General features: G+C 46.6%; 1 long non-coding RNA gene and 1 pseudogene across 1 annotated transcript; both read left to right on the forward strand.

Moving 5' to 3' along the window:
• The first annotated feature begins 132 nt into the window (after positions 1-132).
• On the forward strand, positions 133-5,819 carry LOC138824464 (uncharacterized). Its single transcript, XR_011371090.1, has 3 exons — positions 133-211; positions 3,703-3,913; positions 5,264-5,819. It is a non-coding gene; the product is annotated as an uncharacterized lncRNA (long non-coding RNA).
• A 4,815-nt stretch (positions 5,820-10,634) lies between these two features.
• Positions 10,635-16,805, forward strand: LOC138824430 (angiopoietin-related protein 5-like; annotated as a pseudogene).
• Positions 16,806-17,006: the final 201 nt, after the last annotated feature.

Consider the following 17,006-nt stretch of genomic DNA (forward strand, 5'->3'; position numbering starts at 1 on the left):
GGACAGCCAATGGGAGGCGCCGGCGCCGGCGCGGAGCTGCTCCGCGCGCCGGGGGTCCCGGGAGGTTTGCGGAGCTCCCCTTGCGCTGGCGCCGGCCCGGCTCTGCCTTCGCGGAGCGCGTGTTTTCCAGGGGGTGGGGGGAGTCGCGGAGACCGAGTGGAAAATCCCCAGGCCCGTGTTACCAGCAGGAGCCGAGCCGACGTTTTCCGGGGTAATTTGGGCGTGCTCTGTTCAGTACGGAGTCGTCCCGCGGGGCGGGGCGCCGCGTGGAAATTTCCTCCCCTCCGTCCTCCCTCGAGGCCCCCCGCCCCGCCGCACCGCCCCGCACCGCCCCGGTCACGGAGGCCCCGAGGCCCTCGCCCGCCCCGGCCTCGGGCCGCACCGTCAGCCGACCGCCCGAGCGGAAGTCCAGATGCGGGGGGGGGGGGCGCCGCTGTCGCCCCGGCCTCGGTCCCGGTGCAGCCTGGGTTCCAACCGTCGGACCCGCGCTGCGGGGCCCGTTCAAGACCCCCGGCCCCCGTCGAATGTCCCTTCGTTGTTGGGCTTCCCAGCCGGAAAGCCGGACGGACTTTGTGCAGACTTGAGTGCACGTGGGAATGCGTCCGTCCGTCTGTCCGTCTGTCTTCCCCAAGTCCCACGAGGAGCCCAGCTGTCCAGCGCGAGCACGCGCGCGTCTGGCTGGGACGCGCTGTCTGGTGCCTGTTTTCCTGTGAACGCAGGCAGCCCGGCACGCAAAGGCGGTGAGCGCGCCCCGGGTCCGCACCCCGGGCCCCGCACCCCGGGCCCGCACCCCAGGCCCCGGGCCCGCACCCCGGGCCCCGCGCCCCCCGCCCGCACCCCGGGCCCCGCACCCCCGGCCCGCACCCCGGGCCCCGCACCCCGGGCCCCGCACCCCAGGCCCGCACCCCAGGCCCCCCGCCCGCACCCCGGGCCCCGCACCCCCGGCCCACACCCCGGGCCCCGCACCCCGGGCCCCGCGCCCCCTGCCCGCACCCCCGGCCCACACCCCGGGCCCGCATCCCCGGCCCACACCCCGGGCCCGCACCCCCGGACCACACCCCCGGCCCGCACCCCAGTCCCCGGGCCCGCGCCCCCGGCCCACACCCCGGGCCCCGCGCCCCCCGCCCGCATCCCCGGCCCGCGCCCCAGGCCCGCACCCCAGGCCCCGTACCTCCGGGCCCGCACCCAGGCCCCGCACCTCCAGGCCCGCACCCCAGGCCCCGCACCCCTGGCCCGTACCCCCGGCCCGCGCCCCCGGCCCGCACCCCAGGCCCCGCACCTCCAGGCCCGCACCCCTGGCCCGCGCCCCCGGCCCGCACCCCAGGCCCCGCACCCCGGGCCCGCACCTCCGGGCCCGCACCCAGGCCCCGCACCTCCAGGCCCGCACCCCGGGCCCCGCGCCCCCGCCCGCGCGCCCGCCGGTTTGGACGCAGGCCCGGCCTGCCGCGAGCCGTCTCCCCGCGGCGGTCCTCCGGTGGCGTATTCTCACTTCCCTGAAGCGTCAGCTCTTTTTTGCCGCGTGGTCAGCCGGAAGCCCCAGCCACGTGGTCGCGCAGTGGTCGGCGGATCCACTAGCATTCAGGGTGGGAGGGAGGCACCGGCCCACACGCCCCGGCCCAAACCGCCCCTGCCCCCGGCGAGGCCCGCCGCTGGTGTGTGCTGGTGTGTGCTGCTGGTGTGTGCTGGTGTGTGCTGCTGGTGTGTGCTGGTGTGTGCCGCTGGTGTGTGCTGGTGTGTGCTGCTGGTGTGTCCTAGTGTGTGCTGATGTGTGCCGCTGGTGTGTGCCGCTGGTGTGTGCTGCTGGTGTGTGCTGATGTGTGCTGCTGGTGTGTCCTGGTGTGTGCTGATGTGTGCTGCTAGTGTCTGCTGGTGTGTGCTGCTGGTGTGTCCTGGTGTGTGCTGATGTGTGCTGCTGGTGTGTGCTGCTGGTGTGTGCTGATGTGTGCTGCTGGTGTGTGCTGATGTGTGCTGCTGGTGTGTCCTGGTGTGTGCTGCTGGTGTGTGCTGATGTGTGCTGCTGGTGTGTGCTGATGTGTGCCGCTGGTGTGTGCTGATGTGTGCTGCTGGTGTGTGCTGCTGGTGTGTCCTAGTGTGTGCTGCTGGTGTGTGCTGGTGTGTGCTGCTGGTGTGTCCTAGTGTGTGCCGCTGGTGTGTGCTGATGTGTGCTGCTGGTGTGTCCTAGTGTGTGCCGCTGGTGTGTGCTGATGTGTGCCGCTGGTGTGTGCTGATGTGTGCCGCTGGTGTGTGCTGCTGGTGTGTGCTGATGTGTGCTGCTGGTGTGTGCTGCTGGTGTGTGCTGCTGGTGTGTGCTGATGTGTGCCGCTGGTGTGTGCTGATGTGTGCTGCTGGTGTGTCCTAGTGTGTGCCGCTGGTGTGTGCTGATGTGTGCCGCTGGTGTGTGCTGATGTGTGCCGCTGGTGTGTGCTGCTGGTGTGTGCCGCTGGTGTGTGCTGCTGGTGTGTGCCGCTGGTGTGTGCTGCTGGTGTGTGCTGGTGTGTGCCGCTGGTGTGTGCCGCTGGTGTCTGCTGGTGTGTGCCGCTGGTGTCTGCTGGTGTGTGCTGCTGGTGTGTGCCGCTGGTGTGTGCCGCTGGTGTCTGCTGGTGTGTGCTGCTGGTGTGTGCCACTGGTGTGTGCTGATGTGTGCTGCTGGTGTGTGCTGCTGGTGTGTGCTGCTGGTGTGTCCTGGTGTGTGCCGCTGGTGTGTGCTGATGTGTGCTGCTGGTGTGTGCTGCTGGTGTGTGCTGCTGGTGTGTCCTGGTGTGTGCTGCTGGTGTGTGCTGCTGGTGTGTGCTGATGTGTGCTGCTGGTGTGTGCTGGTGTGTGCTGCTGGTGTGTCCTAGTGTGTGCTGCTGGTGTGTCCTAGTGTGTGCTGCTGGTGTGTGCTGATGTGTGCCGCTGGTGTGTGCTGATGTGTGCTGCTGGTGTGTGCTGCTGGTGTGTCCTAGTGTGTGCTGCTGGTGTGTGCTGATGTGTGCTGCTGGTGTGTCCTAGTGTGTGCTGCTGGTGTGTGCTGCTGGTGTGTGCTGCTGGTGTGTCCTGATGTGTGCTGCTGGTGTGTGCCGATGTGTGCTGCTGGTGTGTGCCGATGTGTGCTGCTGGTGTGTCCTAGTGTGTGCTGCTGGTGTGTCCTAGTGTGTGCTGCTGGTGTGTCCTGGTGTGTGCTGCTGGTGTGTGCTGCTGGTGTGTCCTGGTGTGTGCTGCTGGTGTGTGCTGCTGGTGTGTGCTGCTGGTGTGTCCTAGTGTGTGCTGCTGGTGTGTCCTAGTGTGTGCTGCTGGTGTGTGCTGGTGTGTGCTGCTGGTGTGTCTTGGTGTGTCCTGGTGTGTGCCGCTGGTGTGTGCTGGTGTGTGCTGCTGGTGTGTGCTGCTGGTGTGTGCTGCTGGTGTGTGCTGCTGGTGTGTGCTGGTGGCCCAGCTGACCGCCTCAAAGGGTATTTATGCATTTGCTCACTGGAGGGGAATCCACAGCGCGGGAGGCCCACCCAGGCCCTCCAGTTGGTTTAATATCGGTTAGAACCTTGCCAGGCAGCGGCCTCACTCTTTCCCTGTTGTCTTCCCTGAGGCTATTTTCCCCCATCATCTACAGAAGTCGATTCTTGCTCGGTAGCAGTTTTCTGAATCTATGTCTCAGCAAGCTGTAAAAGAACCAAGAATTTTAATGCGCAGGTTATTCAAACGGCGAACGCTGTGTCTTCTTTACTTCAGTTACACAAGACTTCAAGGAGAAGCTTGAAATGAAAGCTCTGTTCCTGTTACGGATGATTCAGGTCATCAGTGTGTCAGTGTTGGAACTGCACACAGAACCAGCGAAATAGCAGTAGAGATCCACCTACAACTTGATTCCTTTGGTTTCCCATTGCACGGTGTCTACGTGTGCCCAAAAGCTGAAGCCATTTAATCCCCACTCTACAAGGAGGTAATTAACCTGTAGAAGGTTAGGTCACAGTAAGGGGGTGATGAAGTCCAGATGCTAACAGGGCGGCCTGTAGTCCAGCTGCCACTTTTACATAGTGAGTTCTGAAGAGAGAGATGTATCTCTTCATGAAGCAAACATTTGTGAGCATACTGTGTATCAGGCACTAGCTCCTACTGTGAAAACTGTGGCATGGTCCTCAGTCGGAGAGATGGAGGAGCAGCATCCAAGTTAGGAAGTTTTACTTTACCTTTTAGTTTTAAAATAGTAATTTCCTAGGCATGTTTCCAGAACAAAGAGAAGGAGCCATTTTCAAGGAAAATTTTAAGCTATCATGGACATGAATCTAGGACCACCCAGAAGATAGTAATTTTCAATAGCAACACTGTTGGTTGCATAAGCAAATTCTAAGCAGTATATCTGTGAACATACAAATCAATCGGAATCATGTAAATTCGGTGTGGTTCATAGGATGATTAATAGTTTAGCTAAACACAAAACATACGATGTCTGAATTACCAGTTTTGGATGACCTCACTGAAACACTTTTACTTAGTTTTGAGAAATAATAACTAATGTAATATCCTCCCCTCCCCATCAGCCAGTTCTGCTGCCTTACTTTTTTGTGTACACTGTTTCACAGTTACTGAGATACGGTGTAAATTGCCCTTTGAGAGGCATTTTTCACTCATTGGCTGATGTTCTATCTCCTGAGCCATACCTTCAAACCCTTTTTTCTTACAAAGATAAAGTCTGATTCACAAAAAACTAGACAAATTTTTTAAAAAACCATGCCTTAGCTGACAGTCCATTGCCTTTCTAGCAAAAGCATGGACTGGGGGTGTAGAGATGAAACATAAAAAGTCTTTCTATGGCCAAAAGGAGGGCAGCTCTCTAGAGGCTGCCTTGTTTTTCAGATGAAGGGTGGAGAGAGCCTGGAAACCAGCAAGTCTTGGCTTCTATTTTTGTTGTACACCTTCCAGAAGTTTCTAGCCCAAGACTATGGGGTGTAGTTCTTTCCACTGAGATGGGACTGGTATTTGAAGAAGTGTTTTCATTTATCCAGGAAAAGCATAATAACTCCATCTCAGGCTTTATTCTGGTGGTTGAATGTATGTTTTTATTTGTGGAGAAGCCATCCAAAGGCTCTGTGCTCATTATCCTGTGGTAAAAATCTCAGCAATATTATTTTAGCTATGATGGCCTTGTGAGTTAAGAGGCTTATCAGAAGTTTGAAAAGGCAAATTATTCCGTGAAATATAACTTATGGGACAATTGAAATGCTTATCTCAAAATGTTGAGACTGCTTAAATGCTATTTTAAACTTAACCTGTGAACTTTTCTTTCTTTAAGAAAAGCTATAGGCTGGTGGCTCACGCCTGTAATCCTAGCTACTCAGGAGGCTGAGATCTGAGGATCGCGGTTCAAAGCCAGCCCGGGCAGGAGAGACTGAGACTCCTATCTCCAATAAACCACCAGAAAACCAGAAGTGGCGCTGTAGCTCAAGTGGTAGAGCGCTCGCCTTGAGCTGAAGAGCTGAGGGACAGCGCCCAGGCCCAGAGTTCAAGCCCCACGACCGACAAAAAAAAAAAAAAAGAAAAGCTATAGGCTTTTGGTTAATAATATTTAAGTACCATGAAATGTATTTAGCATTATTTCAAAACCAATTTCTGGAGTTTCATACTTAAAACAAGAAAAAAGTGTAAGAAAACCAAAAGAAACTAGTTATTTAATTTTGCAAAACACTTGCTAACATTTAAGAGCCTCATTTCAACTTGAATTTTTGAAAACATGGCATATCAAATATTACAGAGGTTAAAAGAAAGATCAAGAGTTTAAAATAGAGCTGTGTGACAATGTTTATGTCTTTTGGGGGCCAAATACCTTTAAATACATAGTGATTGCTATAATTCCCAGTAAGTGTAAATAATGAAAAATTGATTATTTCATTTAACAAGCTATTAAAATATATAACTTTTACCAAATAATGTTTCAATATCAAAGAAACTAACAGTGTGTCAACAAATACAGATAACCTTTGGAATGAACTGTAGTTGGTCTTTTAATAATACCTGTTTGTTTATTTATTTTGCCAGTCCTGGGGCTTGGACTTGAGCCTGGGCTCTGTCCCTGAGCTTTTGCTCAAGTCTAGCACTCTACCACTTGAGCCATATCACCACTTCTGGCTTTTTCTGTTTATGTGGTACTGAGGAATCAAACCCAGATCTTCATGCTAGGCAAGCACTCTACCACTAAGCCACATTCTCAGCTCCAGATACCTGTTGATTTTACAAAGCAAAATTCCACTTTTTCTTTTTCTTTTTTTCCTGATAGCTTTCAGATCTCAAAGCACTTAACCTTTAAAATCTTTAAATAACTTGTACAAAAGCAATAAGTCTCTCCCTCCCTCCCTTCCTTTCCTCCTTCCCCTCTTCTTTGTGTATTAGTACTGGTGCTTGAACTCAAACCTTGCACTCTCTTTTGGCTTTTATGCTCGTGGCTGCTGCTCTACCATTTGAGTCACACCTCCAGTCCAGCCTTATGCTGGTTAATTGGAGATAAGAGTCTCACAGACTCTTCTTCCCAGGTAGGATTCCAACTGTGATTCTCAGCTCTCAGCCTCCTAAATAGCTAGGATTACAGATGTGAGCCACGAGCTCCTGGCTCTCTGTTTTCTAATAATTGGTGGCAAAAAAAAAGTCCATTTTGCTAGAAATGTAGATATCTCAAAAAAGTTCAAATTGCAAGATTCATTGAGGAGGGATGGCTCAGCCTTTTATTACTCACATGGATTTGCAAGTGTGAAAAGGAAAGGCCACAGAGTCACAGGAGTGGAAATGATCCTTAAATTATTTTGGAATTTGGGAAGGAAAGGCAGTAGAGTTACTAAATTAACAGATACGTGTTATCCATGTCCAAAATTTACCCTAACATCTATTTATGGAAATTTGAACTTATCAGCTCATATATTTTATGTCCTGAATTTCAGTCTTTCCTAGGTAGGGTCTTACTAGGAGTAGATCATTTTTATGCATTTTTCTTTTTTTAATGTATAGGGTTCTCTAGTAGTTAATATTGTAGAAGATGTACCTAATGCGAAAGATGAAAGTTAGAGTCATGACACGGTTTGTAAGGAAGACTGTGACAAATCCTGTGAGATTAAAGCTAAAACTGCAAGAGAAGAAAAACATTTCATGTGTAGTGAGTTTTAACAAAATAGCCATAATTACAAAGCACTGCAGCTTTATTCCAGGGTGGACATGGAAAGTGCGCATTAGTGGTTTGTCTGGGTTATTTTATATGTATCCTTATCGTCGTAGGCCAGGTACTTTATGCATTTGACACACAGTAATTGCTTAATGAATATTTGGTAAATGAATGGATGGGTCCGACCCTATGGTGTGAACGGGCCCAGACTGAAGGGGAAGCGAGGGCTCTGGTGGTGGCCCGTTGGTGGTGTTAACCGCGTTCATCCCGGTGGTGTTACCGCAGTTCATCGGGGCTGTTCTGCTAGTGCGCTGCACTGGTTCACCCAGGGCTGTTTTCCTGCTGACCCCGAGGACATCTCACCTTTGGTTCTTTTCAGGGAGGAGAGGGGGTTATACAAACTAGAATATTACATTAAGTTCAAAATAAGAAATGTAGGAGGTGTAATACAAAATAGGCAGCAAAATAACAAAAAAAATGTTTTCACATCAAATGAGAGAGCTCCTGCATCACTGCAACCATTTTTTCAAATATTTCTTTTTTTTGGGGGGTCATGGGGCCTGAACTCTGGGCCTGGGCACTGTCCTTCAGCTCTTCAGCTCAAGGCTAGTGCTCTACCACTTGAGCCACAGCGCCACTTCCGGCTTTTTTCTTTTTTGCTTATGTAGTGCTGAGGAATCGAACCCAGAGCCTCAGGCATGCAAGGCAAGCGCTCTACCACTGAGCCACCTTCCCAGCCCCTCGAATATTTCTTTTTTGAGATGAAGTCACTACATAATTCACAGTACTGTGGCATAGTTAGACTTAGCTAAAGTCACAAGCATCTTTTAATCTTCACAATGATAGTCATCATTACCTTAACGTACTTAGCTTGTGAACGCTATGACCTTTAACAATAAAACTGTTTCTTACAAATCGGGTGACGTGTATGATTCTTTTGCTTAGTATCAGCTGTTCCTTTTTTCTCATTCCCTCCCTCCCACTGCGGCCCTTGAATTGCTCGTCTATTCCCTCAATACCCAGTGCAGCTGATGAGCCCCTCTGCTGTGATTTTTCACCTGCTTTCCACTGATTCTGCACTGCCGCCATTTTTTTGGCCCGTATTTATGTATGTAGAGGAGGAAGGGGTGAGGAAAGTGGAGCAGAGGCTCGGGCCTATTCTGATCTGTCAGAAAGGAACTTCAGAAAGCTCACTTCAGCATGGCTGGTTCTTTGCACAGCACCAGCAAATGCAGTTTATTTTTTATTAACAATGTTGAACTGGGTGCTGGTGGCTCACGCCTGTGATCCTACCTAATCAGGAGGCTGAGATCTGAAGGTCATGGTTTGAAGCCAGCCTGTGAAAGAAAGTCTGTGAAACCCTTCCCTTCAATAAACTACTCAGAAAAGGCGGCAAGTTGCACTGTGGCTGAAGTGGTAGAGCACTAGCCTTGAGCACAAAGAGACTCGGGGACGGTGTTCAGGCCCTGAGTTCAAGGCCCAGGACCAGAAAAAAAAAATGTTGGGAGCCAGGGGTATGGCTCTGTTTGTAGTCTAGCAAGTGTTGAGGCCCGGTGTACAAACCCAGCACAGCCCTCCCAACAAGAAAGAATGTTGAAACAGTTGTTTTCATGGTTAATCCTATGCTAAATGCAACATATGCTAATTAAATATACAGTTATGACTTGATATAAATTAGAATATTCATGTTTATACATTTATCCCAAATCATATGAAATTCTTTATTTTTCACCATGATTGTTTCCAATAACTATAATATTTAGCAGTATTTTTATTATGGTTAAGGAAATCTGCAAAATTCTATTGTTTGCTACACACGAAGTACCAAGAAACTCCTGAGGGATGCAATGAAGAAGCAACAAGCCTCTTTGGATTCTTTATCCAATCAAGTACAGTGTTTCCGCAGCGTGCTGCTCTCTGGTGAGCACAGTGACTCACAGTTAGCTGCAGGTGTAGTCATTTCAGTCTTTGGTGCACTCATGTTCAGATGTCTGTTCGTTAAGTGCTTATGTAGAGGAGGCACCATGGAGAGCCGTGGGCAAACACAGTGAAAACATACCTGCACCCCAGGGATGCCCAGCCAAGCGGAGAAGAAGCGCTTAGCTACTGAAATAGCAGATGCTGTTAGAATGAGAGCCCATATCCGGAGTCATGAGTAATGAATACATGTTTTTTAAAAAAATTATTGTTATTATAAAAGTGATGTAAAGAGGGATTCTAGTTATATAAGTCAGATAAAGAGCACATTTCTGCTGGGTGCCAGAGGCTCATGCCTACACCCATTTGAGGTAAAGTTTTCCTTTTATTACACAAAATGTTTAGCGACTTCAATCAATATTATGGTTTTTAATTGTTTAAAAAATTTATTATTTATTGAAAAATTTAAAACACATTAGTAAGAGTTGTAGATTCAGTATTTTGGATTTCGGTTCCAGTGCCCAGACCTTGACTTAGTGGGAGGCCCTGGCCGAGGGTACCTTGCTTTTCCACTGAGTTCTGTTCTTGCAAGTACAGTTTATGCTAACCTTAAAGATAGGAAAAAAGATAGCTGCAGAACTATACAATATCAATTTTTAGCCTACAGAGATTGGAAAATAATGAGGTACTTTGCTTTGGAGCTTACTACTTTGGGTTTATTGTGATTGCACGTTCTTTTGATGATAAGCGATTTCATATGATTGTATAAGACATGAATAATTTTATAAAACCTCTTATTGGAGTTCCAGGAAGATCTCCCTCAGTGAGAGGACCCATTCTTCAGCTGAGACCCTCTACATCTGCCCCGAGCATTCTGTACTGGGATTTGGAGTAGAAATTTCCACCAGACACTGATGTGTGCACTGATGGGTGAGGTGTGTGCAGTCATATGTATAGATATGATATGTGTGTATATATATATGTATATATATATTCTGGACACTTACTTCATGCATAAGAAAGTTGGTGGTGTTGCACCTTTATTAAGAATCTGTTGTCTGCTGTCTGTATTGTTGGTTATCCTGTTTGAAGAAAAAGAACAAATAAAACATGGCCAGCAAAAAAAAAAAAAATCTGTTGTCCATTAAAGTATCATTCTAAGTAGATACTATCTGCTTCTTCTTTGAGTTAAGATATTCTTGACAAGAATATTCAAAAATTTGGAACTAAGTGGGAAGTCATTTTAAATTACTTAAATTCTTTTGCCCGCAGATTCAAAACTGGATCTGAACAGCTGCAGAGAAGAAGGCGTCTTAATTTTACTTAGGGTGCGATGCATAACTAACTCTTATGTGGCAAAGCGTTGCTTCCCCAGCTTCCGCCACACATTTTTGGGTCTGTACGTGGGATGTTTCTGAGGAGAATGATTGCTCTCGTTTCTTCCCTTGCACTTGGATGGGTACCTGCGGGACATTTTTCACAGCACCAGCAGATGCTCCTGTGAGCGCCGCAGGCGGAACACACGTCGCCCTTTGTGTCTGAGCACAGGCCTTCAAGGTGTGTGTGGGAGAGGATCAATCGAAGGCCAGCAGAGGGCGTATTCAACATTTTGTAATGTTATTCCTGAGCAGAAAAAACGTAAGCTGAAGAAGAATAGGGTAGCTTTAAAGTGCTACAATTATGCATTTGAAAGAGTGATAAAGACTACCATTAAGTGAATTATGTACTTATGTAAGATTGTTGTTTTTAAAAATAATAGTACTATTTCTAGAGGTTTAAATCATTGTTGAAAAATTTCAGTGGGACGCTCTTCTCTTTCTCTAGTCTTTGAATAAAGCATGAATTTCATAATGTCAAATAATGAAAATAATTGTGTATCATGTTGGTATTTCTGGGCCTCTTTTAGGTAATGTGTGACATGGATTTCAGAGGATGTGGATGGACTGTGATACAGAAGAGGATTGATGGGGGAGTTGACTTCCAAAGATTATGGAGTGATTACCTGGATGGGTTTGGAGACCTTTTAGGTCAACTTTTATGTATTTCTCCTCAATATTAATTATTCTCTTCTGGTTTTGGTATGTCTATAGACTATAGTTAAAATTAGTTAAAATTTCATTACAAATAAGCAAATCTATGTGAATACCAAAATAGAAATTAAATTATCCTCCCCCCCCACATCAGTTTTTTAACAGTCTTCAATTGATGTCAAAAGGCCTCCTCCTCCTCCTCCTCCTCTTCCTCCTCCTTTTTTGTCAATTGTGGGGCTTGAACTCTGGGCCTGCGCATTGTCCCTGAAGCTCTTCAGCTTAAAGTTAGCACTCTATCACTTGAGCCACAGCTCCAGTTCTGGCTTTTTCTGTGTATGTGGTACTGAGGAATTGGACCCAGGGCTTCATGTGTGCTAAGCAAGCACTCTACCACTAAGCCAACATTCCCAGCCCTTACAAGGAGTTTTAGAAGGCATTTGGCTTATGGTCAAATCATGGCCACAGTACAGCATGCAGCCCATTACTGTGTTTGATTAGCATTATCTTCGATTTCCCACAAATGTTCCCTCCTGAGTTAAGCAGTCATAGATTGACACAGGCTTCCAATCGTCATTTTTCCTTACTTCATGCTGTTTTTTTAAATTTAATTTTATTTGTTTTTATTGTGAAAATACTGTACAGAGGGGTTACAATTACATGGGCAAGGTAATGAGCACATTTCTAATCAAGCATTGTAGCCTCCGATGCTGTTTTCTTTAGGGTGATGGTACTACCTCATTCTGACTACCTCATTATTAATCAAAACGCGTACCTCTTAGTTAGTACCTAATTAAGGCAGGTACTTCTCATCCAGATGGAGACTGCCTTGTCTTTGGTGTAGTTAAAAAAAACACATTGGAGATGAAGGAAACCACCATGTTCAATCTTAAATATGAAGTTGGAATAAAGAGGAAAGAAGACAGAGGCCCTTGAACTGAAGAGGTAGACTGCCGCGTAACACCGCCTGGACTGAGTCCACTCAATTCCTAGCTAAAAGGCTCCTGTAAGCCCTGGAAAAGGACTTAATACCTTAGTTATAGTTTTAAGCGGGTCAGTGCAGTTGTATTATCCTCAGACCCTTTGGAGTTGTTTTGTCTAGTTTCTTTTCCCTTCTGTAATTTCTGAGGATATCTGCACCTGGCTGTGCCAGGGTATGTAGAAGAGCCTTGGCTGGAATGTGAATGGACAACCACGACGCCTGAAGGGGGCGCTCTACAACTCCCGTGAGCTCACGTTCAGTTCCAGCATCCTCCCGGACTGGAGGAAATGAATGATTTCAACTGAGTCATGTTTAGGCTTTTTTTTTTTTTTTTTTTTTTTTTTTTTTTTTTGCTGGTCCTGGGGCTTGAACTCAGGGCCTGGGCACTGTCCCTGAGCTTCTTTGTGCTCTACCACTTCATGTGTAGTAATTAACAACAAAATAACCACACTTACAAAGCGCTGCAGCTTTATTCCAGGGTGGACATGGAAAGTGCACATTAGTGGTTTGTCTGGGTTATTTTATATGTATCCTTATCTTCCTAGGCCAGGTACTTTATGCATTTGACACACAGTAATTGCTTAATGAATATTTGATAAATGAATGGATGGGTCCAGCCCTATGGAGTGAACGGGCCCAGACTGAAGGGGAAGCGAGGGCTCTGGTGGTGGCCCGGGGGTGTTCGCGCAGTTCATCCGGGGCTGTTCTGCTAGTGCGCTGCACTGGTTCACCCGAGGCTGTTTTCCTGCTGACCCCGAGGACATCTCACCTTTGGTTCTTTTCTGGGAGGAGAGGGGGTTGGACATAAGAGTCTCACAGACGATCCTGCCCCTGTTGGCTTTGAACCCTCAGATCTCAGCCTCCTGAGTAGCTAGAATTACAGGCCTGAGACCCTGGGGCCTGGCTTATTTTTAGGCATTAAAAAAAAAAAAACCCCAGCAATTTACAGGTTGAATCGCCTGCATTTAATGGGACAAATTGTTTTGTTACCATCACAATGGTTTTGTAAATTTCTGTTGACATGCCCCAAGGCAAAACTTGGCTTTTCACTTAGTCTTTAAATGAGCTCTTGAATTTGACTTGGGGAAGCAGCAGTCTGATCTTCTCCAGTCTAACGGGGTAGAAGTAGGAAGACTTTTCTCTTTGTGGTAAACACTGATAATTTGAGTGAGGCCAGCCATTCCCTGTGGTTATTTATGCATCTCGAGTCAGTTGCTAAAATGCAAAGATAATGGGTTCCTTTTATTTATATTTAAATACATTCAAACCAAGCTCTCTCTCTCCCCCTTTTTTTTTTTTACAGAAGAATTTTGGCTAGGACTAAAAAAGATTTTTTATATAGTAAGTCAGAAAAATATCAGTTTTGTGTTGTATGTGACTTTGGAATCTGAAGATGACACCTTTGCTTATGCATCCTATGATAATTTTTGGTTAGAAGATGAGACAAGATTTTAAAAAATGCACCTAGGAAGGTATTCAGGAAATGCTGGTAAGTTCTGTATTTTTATTGTTATCCAAAAGACTGAAATAGTACGGATTCAATATCAGGCAGAGATAAAAATAATGTTCTTTTCTATAAATACATATGTATATTTACATATCACACATGTATATATGACACACAATTGGTAACAGGGTAGGCTGACACAGTCTGGGGCTTTGAAGTTCTGTTCTAAACTTTGGAACACCAAATGACTTTGTTATGCTTTATATTCTTTAAAACCATTTGCCATTTGTAATCTCACTTCTCTTTTGGATGGACACCCAGTTGGGAGGGTAATATTCCCATTTTCTGAGAGGCTGACAGAAGTCATAGAGCGTAAGAGCCAATTGCTCCCCGTCCTCTCTACTGGACAGAACAGAAACCTGAAACTTAAATGATCGGCCCAAGAGTCCAAGTTGATAGGACAAAGTAGTGTTCTTTCCATTCTATTCTGGTCCGTTTACTCATTTTCAAATAAATTTAACTTGTTAGAAGTTGGTATGCTTGGCGCTAAGTTTATAATTAGTTCTGGAATTCTATAGGTATTAGAGTGAAGAGTTGTTGCTGACAGTGGTACCTTGCTCTGTATTTTCGGGGTTACACATTAAAAAACAAATTCTGTGTTCCCAGCCCTTTGATCACAATAGAGAGGGTAAGAGAGGAGACACTAGAGACAAGAATGCTGATGGAGTTTGGGTAGTAACGGGGTGGGGGGGAGGGGAAGAGGAGAGGTAGGAGAGAGGGGGAGAAAGGAGGGAGGGAAGTTTTAGGAGAGGGAGAAGGAGGGGAAGACAGTGAAAGAGAGAAGAGTGATTCCAGCTGATGACATGTAGACATCTCCATGGAAGGGCAGCTCTCTCTGATGCGCATGCCCTGCAGAAGCCGATCAGCCACTCTCGGCCCGATGCCACGTGTTGAGAATCACCATCACCGCCTGGCCATGGAGAATGGCATCGTGTTTGCACATGGCGTTGGCAAACAGCAGCTCCGTGTCCGGGAATAGAGGGAGGAAGATGACGGGAACAGAGTGGCCTTCGAGGGGCTAGTGTCCCGACTTCAGGTGGAGGACGGAATTCAGATATTTAAAGCGACAGCATAGAGTTCTCAGTGCTTCACCTCTCTCCGTGTAAAGAACTAGCTAAATGTGGAAAATGCTGTGTCAGGGAGTACAGACGAGGTTCTCTAGAGAAACCAGATCTAGTGAGGCCATTCCATCTCTAAGAGCACGTTTTTTCCACCACGGGACCTTCAGAGTTGGCCGTGGTTGTTAATAGCTTTCAGCTGTCGCCCACATACTCTAATCAAAACAGTGAGGGAAACAGGTGCCGGCAGAAGGTAAGGACGGAGATACAGGTAAAACAAGGGGTGCATGTGGGCACACCGTGGCTTTGGCTTATTAACTTTGAGCAAAAATAGAAGTATAAGCTTGAGCATTTGGCCATCACAGTTGTTTCATTCAAAGTACAAATATTCCTGATAATGAAACTGGAGAGAGCTTCCTGTGGGTTCTTGGGGACAACGGTGCCCCGGTCTCTGACTAATGAGCGTGGTGGGGGCGAGTGAATGTACTGTACTACTTTTCTCTTTTTGGGGGGGGGTCCGTTATGGGGCTGAACTCTGGGCCTGGGCGCTGTCCCTCAGCTCTTCAGCTCAAGGCTAGCACTCTACCACTTTGAGCCACAGTGCCACTTCCAGATTTTTTCTTTTTTGCTTATGTGGTGCTGAGGAATCGAACCCAGGGCCTCAGGCATGCAAGGCAAGCGCTCTACCACCGAGACACCTTCCCAGCCCTTCTGTACTACTTTTCAAGGAATATTTTTAAACAGATGGTTAGGTATAATCTGTCAAGGAGGCCATATGCTATATAATCTTTCTGATGATTCAGTTTTTTCCAGGGAAAGTATTCATGAAATCATAAAATTTAGGGACTACTTGCTAAGCATTATGTTTCTAATCTGAACTTTAGAAAGGTATTGTAGTTTGTGAGAACTGTATTTTATTTTCATATATATATATATATATATTTGCAATGTATGTCTTTTATTTCCTATCAAGTGCAGAGACAGAGTTTTAATAATTAGCAGAGCTGGGGATATGTATGACTAGTGATTTTTTTTTCAGGCTCTTCAAAATATTTATCTCAAGAGGTGCCAAACATTTAGAAGGATAATGAAACATAGACCTCGATATCCCTTTGTGTTTTACATAGTGCTTCAGGCATATTAGTCAAATATTTTTGGATGTGAGTGGACTGTAGGTGTTATGGGTTTGCTAAGAACTTTTTAGTTTCCTAATTTTATGGACTTTTACTCTGGTTGCTTAGTTGACTGAGTTGTCTTGGCTAAGATACTTAATCTTTGGAGGCATTGTGACTAATAGTCATACACACAATGTACAGTGTTAGCCCTTTGAAAACAATTAGCTCATGGAGAATGTGAAAAGCCATGAAGAAAAGCACACCTCAGGAGTATACTTGAATTTTTCTTGAGTGAATTAGGTCTTCTATATCAACTTGATGGCCTTTAACTAAAATCAAATAACTTCTAAAACTATGGATGTTTCTTCTTTTGTATTTTATTGTGATTACCAGGTGATGTATGGAGGGTTACAGTCAGATAAAGAGCACATTGCCACCCCTTCTCTCACTCTCTCTGTCTGAATCTAAGTTTCTCAAAGGTAAAAATCTTGCCTGCCTCTTTGCAAATTGTTTCCCTTCCTTAAAGTATCCAGCATTGTATCAGTCATTTCTAAGTATGACACGTCTGTACCTAAATTATTCGCCTAAGTTATTTAGTCTATACATTTCATTTTGATTAGCATATCTATTTTATGACATCTGTCAGTTCATCATCAAACTTTAGCATATTGCAGTCTGGATGTGAGAGATTTTAACAGAGTCAAAAAATAATTTAAGCCTTATTTCTAGATGTATTTTTTTTTTTTTTTCATAATGGACTGGTGATAGATAATTCTGGAATTAAAAAAAAATCTGTTTTACTTCAGTGATGCCTTCTGGGGTCTCACAAAAGTCCTTCAGTGTCCTTCAGATGTTGACAATAAGGGTTGTCACCCCGCGTGCCTGCCATTGGTCAGTCTGTGAAGTGCTGCCGGCGCCTTCATAACAGCACTGGCTGGTGGTTCAGCCAGTGGGGCAGTGCAAACCTCAGTGGCATCCCTCCCTCCCCTGGGAACGCCGCCCGGGCTGGCATCCAGTGGACCATGGGGACCAGAGCCGTCTCCATGAACATCCGAAGGACTCACAGTCCTGATTTTAAGTAGCCTCATTTTAAAGTACAGTGCTGGCTCCAGAATTGTTTTTTGATAATATATTAAAGATTTTGCATGGTTTCCCCCTTTTCTTTAAAACTTAGGGTTTTAAACAGGGTAGCCAAAATATAACTATCATGGATATTTTGGTATTGTGAATTTAGAGAACTTCTAGAAAAAAAGCATTTATAACAGAAATCATGGCACATTGTA

This window comes from Dipodomys merriami, unplaced genomic scaffold, assembly GCF_024711535.1.
Source record: "Dipodomys merriami isolate MVZ:Mamm:240054 unplaced genomic scaffold, mDipMer1.0.p SCAF_129, whole genome shotgun sequence".
Taxonomy (NCBI): domain Eukaryota; kingdom Metazoa; phylum Chordata; class Mammalia; order Rodentia; family Heteromyidae; genus Dipodomys; species Dipodomys merriami.